The following is a 9,630-nucleotide window of genomic DNA, read 5'->3' on the forward strand; positions in this document are numbered from 1 at the left end:
TAACTATTTAATCAATTTTAGAATACATCAGTAACATAACAAAATGTGGAAAAAGTAAATGGGTCTGAATACTTTCTGAATGTGTGCATATCAAGGCTTTGTTTTCCTCAACATTTCAGATTTGCAGACATAGACCATTCCTCAAGCAGGCCACACTGAAAAATGCAGAATCTGACCGACCTTCCAGGCAATGCGACCAACTCACAAAAGAGCCTGTCTGTGATAATTACATTTACATTACATTTAAGTCATTTAGCAGACGCTCTTATCCAGAGCGACTTACAAAATGGTGCATTAACCTTATGATATCCAGTGGAACAACCACTTTACAATAGTGCATCTAAATCTTTTAAGGGGGGGGGGTTAGAAGGATTACTTTATCCTATCCTAGGTATTCCTTAAAGAGGTGGGGTTTCAGGTGTCTCCGGAAGGTGGTGATTGACTCCGCTGTCCTGGCGTCGTGAGGGAGCTTGTTCCACCATTGGGGTGCCAGAGCAGCGAACAGTTTTGACTGGGCTGAGCGGGAACTGTGCTTCCTCAGAGGTAGGGGGGCCAGCAGGCCAGTGGTGGATGAACGCAGTGCCCTTGTTTGGGTGTAGGGCCTGATCAGAGCCTGAAGGTATGGAGGTGCCGTTCCCTTCACAGCTCCGTAGGCAATCACCATGGTCTTGTAGCGGATGCGAGCTTCAACTGGAAGCCAGTGGAGAGAGCGGAGGTCAATAATCAAGGTGTGTGTGGTGATCCCTTTCTTCTGCATCTTTCTCTACTGCATCATCATCATGCTGCACAGCTTCGCCTCCCACAGACAGTTCCTGGACAACTCCCGATATATCCTGTTTGCCTACATGCTGATCAATGACACTCTGCAGCTCCTCTCCTCTGTCCTCCTCTTCCTCCTTATTGTGGGCAAAGTGAAGTTTGCCATCGTCTATTGTTCCCCTCCACTCTTCTTCTCCAACGCTACCTTCCACAACACCCCTCTGATCCTGGCAGCTATGTCCCTGGAGCGCTACGTGGCCATCTTCTATCCTCTGCAGCGTCCAGCTGGCTGGCACGCTGACCGTATCTGAATCATCATCCTGAGCCTGTGGCTGGTCAGCTGCATCCTGCCCATTGTGGACTTCTCTCTGGGAGAGCCTCAGCCTGGAGTGAACGTCCTCTCCACCCTGGTTCTCTGCAAAACCCTGGTCCTCAACTCATCCCCAATCCAGACGCTGTTCAAGGTGTTGCTCAACGGGCTGTTCTTCGCTGTGTTGGTGGCCATCATCATGTTCACCTACATGAGGATCCTGCTGGAGACCAGAAAGATGCGACAGTACCAGGCGTCAGTGGCCAAGGCCATGCATACAGTGCTGCTCCAAGGTTTTCAGCTGCTTCTGTGCATGATTGCCTTCACCCACTCGGTCTTGGAGAGCCTCATCAGTATGCACGCTGGCTGGCTGGCCGAGCACATCACCTTCAACCACTTCTGCTTCCTCAGCCCGCTCATCTACAGCCTGAGAGATGAGAGCCTGTCCTGTGCTGCTCGCACAAACACAGGATCAGCCCCAGAGGCCCGGCCACCAAGCCCAGGGTTAAAATAACTGGTCCCGAAGTGGAACCACTGGTCAAATCAATGTTTTTATTTGAATCTGTACAGACTAGTAGCCTGTTTTATGTTAAAAAGAGTAAAACCCTGGCTGGATGACAGCCATAATGTCATTATAATCAAATCAATCAATCAAATTTATTTTTATATAGCCCTTCATACATCAGCTGATATCTCAAAGTGCTGTACAGAAACCCAGCCTAAAACCCCAAACAGCAAGCAAAGCATGTGAAAGAAGCACGGTGGCTAGGAAAAACTCCCTAGAAAGGCCAAAAACCTAGGAAGAAACCTAGAGAGGAACCAGGCTATGAGGGGTGGCCAGTCCTCTTCTGGCTGTGCAGGGTGGATATTATAACAGAACATGGTCAAGATGTTAAAATGTTAAAATGTTCATAAATGACCAGCATGGTCAAATAATAATAATCATAGTAGTTGTCGAGGGTGCAACAAGCACGTCCGGTGAACAGGTCAGGGTTCCATAGCCGCAGGCAGAACAGTTGAAACTGGAGCAGCAGCACGGCCAGGTGGACTGGGGACAGCAAGGAGTCATCATACCAGGTAGTCCTGAGGCATGGTCCTAGGGCTCAGGTCCTCCGAGAGAAAGACAGAAAGAGAGAAAGAGAGAATTAGAGAGAGCATATTTAAATTCACACAGGACACCGGATAAGACAAGAGAAATACTCCAGATGTAACAGACTGACCCTAGCCCCCGACACATAAACTACTGCAGCATAAATACTGGAGGCTGAGACAGGAGGGATCAGAAGACACTGTGGCCCCGTCCAATGATACCCCCGGACAGGGCCAAACAGGCAGGATATAACCCCACCCACTTCGCCAAAGCACAGCCCCCACACCACTAGAGGGATGTCTCCAACCACCAACTTACCGTCCTAAGACAAGGCCGAGTATAGCCCACAACGATCTCCGCCATGGCACAACCCAAGGGGGGGGCGCCAACCCAGACAGGAAGACCACGTCAGTGACTCAACCCACTCAAGTGACGCACCCCTCCCATGGACGGCATGGAAGAACACCAGTAAGCCAGTGACTCAGCCCCTGTAAAAGGGTTAGAGGCAGAGAATCCCAGTGGAAAGAGGGGAACCGGCAAGGCAGAGAAAGCAAGGGCGGTTCGTTGCTCCAGCCTTTCCGTTCACCTTCACACTCCTGGGCCAGACTATACTTAATCATAGGACCTACTGAAGAGATAAGTCTTCAGTAAAGACTTAAAGGTTGAGACTGAGTCTGCGTCTCTCACATTGGTAGGCAGACCATTCCATAAAAATGGAGCTCTATAGGAGAAAGCCCTACCTCCAGCCGTTTGCTTAGAAATTCTAGGGACAATTAGGAGGCCTGCGTCTTGTGACCGTAGCGTACGTGTAGGTATGTACGGCAGGACCAAATCGGAAAGATAGGTAGGAGCAAGCCCATGTAATGCTTTGTAGGTTAGCAGTAAAACCTTGAAATCAGCCCTTGCCTTAACAGGAAGCCAGTGTAGGGAGGCTAGCACTGGAGTAATATGATCTAATTTTTTGGTTCTAGTCAGGATTCTAGCAGCCGTATTTAGCACTAACTGAAGTTTATTTAGTGCTTTATCCGGGTAGCCGGAAAGTAGAGCATTGCAGTAGTCCAGCCTAGAAGTAACAAAAGCATGGATTAATTTTTCTGCGTCATTATAAAGCGGGTGTCTTTTAACAGTTATATTTGTTGGTTGCTATCTAATAAAACTTTACATTTTTCTTGAAACAGAGAGGCTTGCTTTGGAATAGAGACGATTTCTTTACAATTTGAAAAGACTTTCAGAAACCGTAAACTTGTACGCTAGGTGTCCCTATTATTCCAAATGTATCAAGAGGTGCAGCTTGGGTCACCGCACTGGCATTGGTGGAGAAAGTACTAAATTGTCATACTTGAGTAAAAGTAAAGATACCTTAATAGAAAATGACTCAAGTAAAAGTAAATGACCCAGGAAAATACTCCTTGAGTAAAAGTCTAAAAGTATATGGTTTTAAATATACTTAACTATCAAAAGTAAATGGAATTGCTCAAATGTACTTAAGTATCAAAAGTAAAAGTAGAAATCATTTCAAATTCCTTAAATTAGGCAAACCAGAAGGCACAAAAAAAAAAATATTGACAGATGGCCAGGGGCACACTACAACACTCAGACATAATTTACAAACAAAGCATTTGTTTTTAGTGAGTCAACCAAATCAGAGGCAGTAGCGATGACCAGGGATGTTCTCTTGATAAGTGTGTGAATTGGACCATTTTCCTGTCAAAATGTAACGAGTACTTTTGGGTGTCAGGGAAAATGCATGGAGTAAAAAGTACATTATTTTCTTTAGGAATGTAGTGAAGTAAAAGTTGCCAAAAATCTAAATAGTAAAGTACAGATACACAAAAAAACTACTTAACTCTTACATCTAGATGTGCCGCTAGCGGAACGCCTCGCCAATATCCAATGATAGAGCGTGGCGCGAATTACAAACTCCTCAAATCCCAAAACTTCCATTTTTCAAACATATGACTATTTTACACCATTTTAAAGACAAGACTCTCCTTTATCTAACCACATTGTCCGATTTCAAAAAGGCTTTAGAACGAAAGCAAAACATTAGATTATGTCAGGAGAGTACCCAGCCAGAAATAATCACACACCCATTTTTCAAGCTTGCATATAATGTCACAAAAACCAAAACCACAGCTAAATGCAGCACTAACCTTTGATGATCTTCATCAGATGACACTCCTAGGACATTATGTTATACAATACATGCATGTTTTGTTCAATCAAGTTCATATTTATATCAAAAACCAGCTTTTTACATTAGCATGTGACGTTCAGAACTAGCATACCCACCAAAAACTTCCGGTGAATTTACTAAATTACTCACGATAAACGTTCACAAAAAACATAACACTTATTTTAAGAATTATAGATACAGAACTCCTTTATGCAATCGCAGTGTCCGATTTTAAAATAGCTTTTCGGTGAAAGCACATTTTGCAATATTCTGAGTAGATAGCCCGGCCATCATGGCTAGCTATTTTGACACCCACCAAGTTTGGCACTCACAAAACTCAGATTTACTATAAAAGAAAATGGATTACCTTTGCTGTTCTTCGTCAGAATGCACTCCCAGGACTTCTACTTCAACACCCAATGTTGTTTTGGTTCCAAATAATGCATAGTTATATCCAAATAGCTCAGTTTTGTTCTTGCGTTCAAGACACTATCCGAAGGGTGACCCGCCGGCGTGTATCGTGACAAAAAAATGCAAAATATTCCATTACCGTACTTCGAAGCATGTCAAACGCTGTTTAAAATCATTTTTTATGCAATTTTTCTCGTAAAATAGCGATCATATTCCGACCGGGAGACCTTGTTTTCGTTCAAACACTGAAAATAGAAAATGGAGTCTTCACATGCACGCGCGCCCCCGTGTCATTGTTCTCAGAACTACCACTTTCCAAAAGCCCTACTGTTTTTCGCCCAGGGACTGCAGAGTCATCATTCCTCGTTCTGGCGCCTTCTGAGAGCCTATGGGAGCCTTAGAAAATGTCACGTTACAGCAGAGATCCTCTGTTTTCGATAAAGAGGCTATAGAAGGCCAAGAAATGGTCAGAGAGGGCACTTCCTGTATGGAATCTTCTCAGGTTTTGGCCTGCCATATGAGTTCTGTTATACTCACAGACACCATTCAAACAGTTTTAGAAACTTTAGGGTGTTTTCTATCCAAGTCAAACAATTATATGCATATTCTAGTTTCTGGGCAGGAGTAATAACCAGATTAAATCGGCTTCGTTTTCTATCCGGCTGTGAAAATACTGCCCCCTATCCTAAACAGGTTAAATATGACTTTATAGTACTTTTACATAAGTACTTTACACCACTGCGCACTGGATGAATGTATGCCCATAGGAAGACGTTCAGTTTATTTGGCGAAATAAGAACACTGATATCTAAAGCAGTAAGGGTTAGATTATTTGATATTCAGAGTTGTTATAAAATCATTTAATTAGACGAATATATGTTGAGTAGAATGTAGGGACTGGGCACATTTACGCATGACAATTCCAAAGGGAAACTGTTGCAATACATTTTTAGCAAATCCAAATCCTAAAATACCTAATGTAATACGATTGTTCATTAATCATGCAACTTCATATATGAGATTGTTATTGTTGAACCATTCCTCTTGATGACAGATGATGTGAAGTGGTGAAAGCTGATCTCTCAGGTGTGAGCAGCACTACAAAAGTAGCACACTATATAGGGAATAGGGTGCCATTTGGGACTCGCAGCTGGAGTATTAGTCATTTGGAGCCTGGAGCACATGCAGTACTCCTTGCCCTGAGCACATAGACAAATACATCATTGCCTGAGCATTGGTATTCAGGTGTTCATGCTTGGCTCCAAGGGTTTAGTATTAGCTGTCTAGTTCAAAGTATTTAGAGAGGGTGTAGATAGAAATGGCAGTCAAATATTTCCGTCAGACACGGCTTCATTGGAAAATTACTGCCGTTGAGTTTTGACGTTCATTTTTGTATGTTATTTACTGTGCTCTTTTGGATGTTCTCTTCTCTGTCCTCACATCATTCATGTTTCTCTTGTCAGACAGAGCCCTGCAATTTGATCCTAAAAAGTTACTGCTGTATAAAATGATTGAGTATTGAAAGTTTTCTTTCTTTTTGTGCCATAAGTTAAGGAGATCTGTGGTGGCATCTGGAGAGGAACAGGCTACTGCAAAGTATCGCATCAGCAAGAGGTACTACTATCAGAAACATGTCACTATTAAATGTATACTTCACAGTTCCTTCTCATGTGGCTCAGTTGGTAGAGCATGGTGTTTGCAACGCCAGGGTTGTGGGTTTGATTCCCACGGGGGACCAGTATGAAAAAAAATTATTATGAAATGTATGCATTCACTACTGTAAGTTGCGCTGGATAAGAGTGTCTGCTAAATAACTAAAATGTAAAAAATAACACTGAAAGCAGTAATAAAAGCACCAGCAGAACAATGCACCCTCACAGCAACCAGTGAATATACTGTATTACACTATAAAATGCTTGGGCTAATTTTATGGTGCACACTTAATTTTCAGGCTTATTAGTTATAACATGTAATGTATGATAGTTAACTGTGGGATAAACTTTAACCTTTGAATGGAAAGTAGCTGAACACCTCTGGAACCTACAGTATCAGTGGAAGGTGAAGTGTACATTATTGTTTTACATCAGGTGGCACGACGAGTCAATCTGCATTGATCGGTTGAGGACTGCACATCAAGTAGGAATGACGCCACCTGTCAGAAGACAGAGTGTACATAACATCAGGTCGAGCTCAAACCAAAACAGTAACATTATCTGTATTATGAGAGTTTGTGTTTTGTTTTTCAGTGCATTGCTAAAGGACACAGCCCACCCTATCATTGGGAGGCTGGACCAGAGAATCACCTTGCTCTCAGATCAATGTGCAGCCTCCGGTTGCAGAGTACCTCCAAGTGGTGAACTATGGGATTGGAGGACACTATGAACCTCATTTTGACCATGCAACGGTGAGTGTGTTTCCCTATCTTTAGAACAGTACATCTTGAATAAACCCTACATTTACTAAATTAATAAACACTTGATGCAATAGTGAACCCTCATTTTGTGTGTTAGTGTTGAGTGATGCTATGTGTCCCAAACGTCACCCTATTTCCTAGTACAGGGGTTCCTAAACTTTTACACTTCACCCTTCCAGCATTTTATTTTCATTTATTCTTTATTTAACTAGGCAAGTCAGTTAAAAACCAAATTCTTATTTACAATGACAGCCTAGGAACAATGGGTTAACTGCCTTGTTCAGGGACAGAACGACAGACTTTTACCTTGTCAGCTTGGGGATTCGATCTAGCAACCTTTCGGTTACTGACCCAATGCTCTAACCACTAGGTTACCTGTCACCCCCCCCCTGCATTGGGGAACGCCCCCCCACCCTGTGCGCGCCACGTCTATTTCTATGGGCACAAGCCATGTTCATTCCACAAACTGCTGCGGAGAGAACATTTTGCAGGTTTAAAGCTTATTTCCTGTAATTATACACATTTTGTCATGGCTGTGGAGAAAATGTTGCCGTTTTAAAGGACATAATCTGGCAATTCTATAGATTTTGCCATGTCTAATGTGTATTCGTGTGATATTTGAGTGACTCGAACATTAATCCAAAATCTATGGGCTAAAAAACCTAGCTACAAAACGTTACCTGACATGAGCTAGTTGATCTGAACATTTCTGACAAGATATAAATAGCTCTCTAAGGTCTGCAATAATTGACATGACAAGAGGAAAGCTACTCAATTTCGAAATTGCACCTTTTGCATTCTAGTATTACAACTTATTTGGACAAACTCCACACTCCGTATTCCGGCACGGATGGCTTTTTTATGACGTGCGCACAGTGGCTAGACTTGACACAACTCAGTGAGAATGTTGTCATCCTCCACAGCTCAGCTCTGTGGACGCAGGTGGGTCCACAGCATTCATCAACGCTAACTTTAGCCTTCCTGTTGGGGAGGTAAATGCACTGCTCACATCAGCTACTGCCTAAACTTGTGCTGTGTCCCAAATGGCACCCTATTCCCTACAGAGCGCACTACTTGTTACCAGTCTGTTTGTCAAAAGTAGTGCACTATATTGGTAATAGGATTCTATTTTGGACATGACCTTTATCTTCTTGTTTACCCATCAAAATTGCTTCAAGCCAGAACACATACCCTCATAACCCTTCACTCTGTGCAGGTGTTAAAATGCCATCAAGAATAATACGAGATTCTTTCTTCAGAAAGGTCACATAATTTCTTAAGATGTTTTGAGTAGGACTGACAGTAGGCCTGATGAGTAAAGAGGAGTCATAGGCAGTGTCCCAAATGGCACCCAATTCTCTTTATAGTGTACTAATTTTGACCAGGGTCCTGGTCAAAAGTAGTACATTATATTGGGAATCTGATGCCATTTGGGATGCATCCACAGTGCAGTGTTTGGTTTAATAAATGAGCTGCTGTTGAAAAGACACAGGACCTCACCAGGTTTTAACCTATCAACCTGGATTGTATTGAGGTTTCACTTCCTTTCCTCAAGTGTTGGAAAAAATCTCTCCCACTGGGCACCCTTTCCCTCATATCAATGTCAAAGATGTTGTACTTGGAGCCCAGCTATGCACTTGGGATTTTAACATACATGTATACAACATTTCATTTTCATTGAGGAACAATGGCTTAGGATTGTCAAGTAGAGGAGGAGACCATACAAATTACAGGCACGACAGTGGCCCACAAAATCCAGGCATGATTTAAAATGTTTTGCTCCAATGTTTTTAGTGGCACATTTCCAATGTCTCTTGTGTTCCAGAATGCTGCCCTATTCTGGTGGAACCTCCATAGGAACGGTCAAGGAGATGGGGACACTCTGCATGCTGGCTGCCTCTCCTTGTTGGGGACAAATGGGGTAAGAGGCTTTAATGAGACAACCGTGAACGCCGCATAGTTCCTATAAAAAAACACACAGGTACAGTGAGCAGTGTCAGATGTGGAAAGCTAAGGACCCTACGTCTATTCCAGTAGCCCCTGCCTGTCATACTGAAGTCACAGCAGGAGCCCGGGGCCACATCTGCACTGCATTATACAGATAGAATTGGGGACGATATAGAGAAGAGGTCAGGCACTGAGCTCTGCTCTGGGATGCTAAACGTGTGGGCCTCCATTCCACATCATTTAACTCCATCCTGGATCCCACAGTCAGTGACAAGGCTAAAGGAAACACAGAGGGGTATTTATTTTTTTATTTTATTTATTTCACCTTTATTTAACCAGGTAGGCAAGTTGAGAACAAGTTCTCATTTACAATTACGACCTGGCCAAGATAAAGCAAAGAAGTTCGACAACATACAAAAACACAGAGTTACACATGGAGTAAAACAACATACAATCAATGATGCAGTAGACAAAAAGAAGACTATATACAATGTGAGCAAATGATGTGAGATAAGGGAGGTAAA

At 42.9% G+C, this 9,630-nt stretch overlaps 1 pseudogene; it reads left to right on the forward strand.

Moving 5' to 3' along the window:
• Positions 1–162: 162 nt before the first annotated feature.
• On the forward strand, positions 163–1,583 carry LOC106612750 (olfactory receptor 13C8-like; annotated as a pseudogene).
• Positions 1,584–9,630: the final 8,047 nt, after the last annotated feature.

Source organism: Salmo salar, chromosome ssa09, assembly GCF_905237065.1.
Source record: "Salmo salar chromosome ssa09, Ssal_v3.1, whole genome shotgun sequence".
Taxonomy (NCBI): Eukaryota; Metazoa; Chordata; class Actinopteri; order Salmoniformes; family Salmonidae; genus Salmo; species Salmo salar.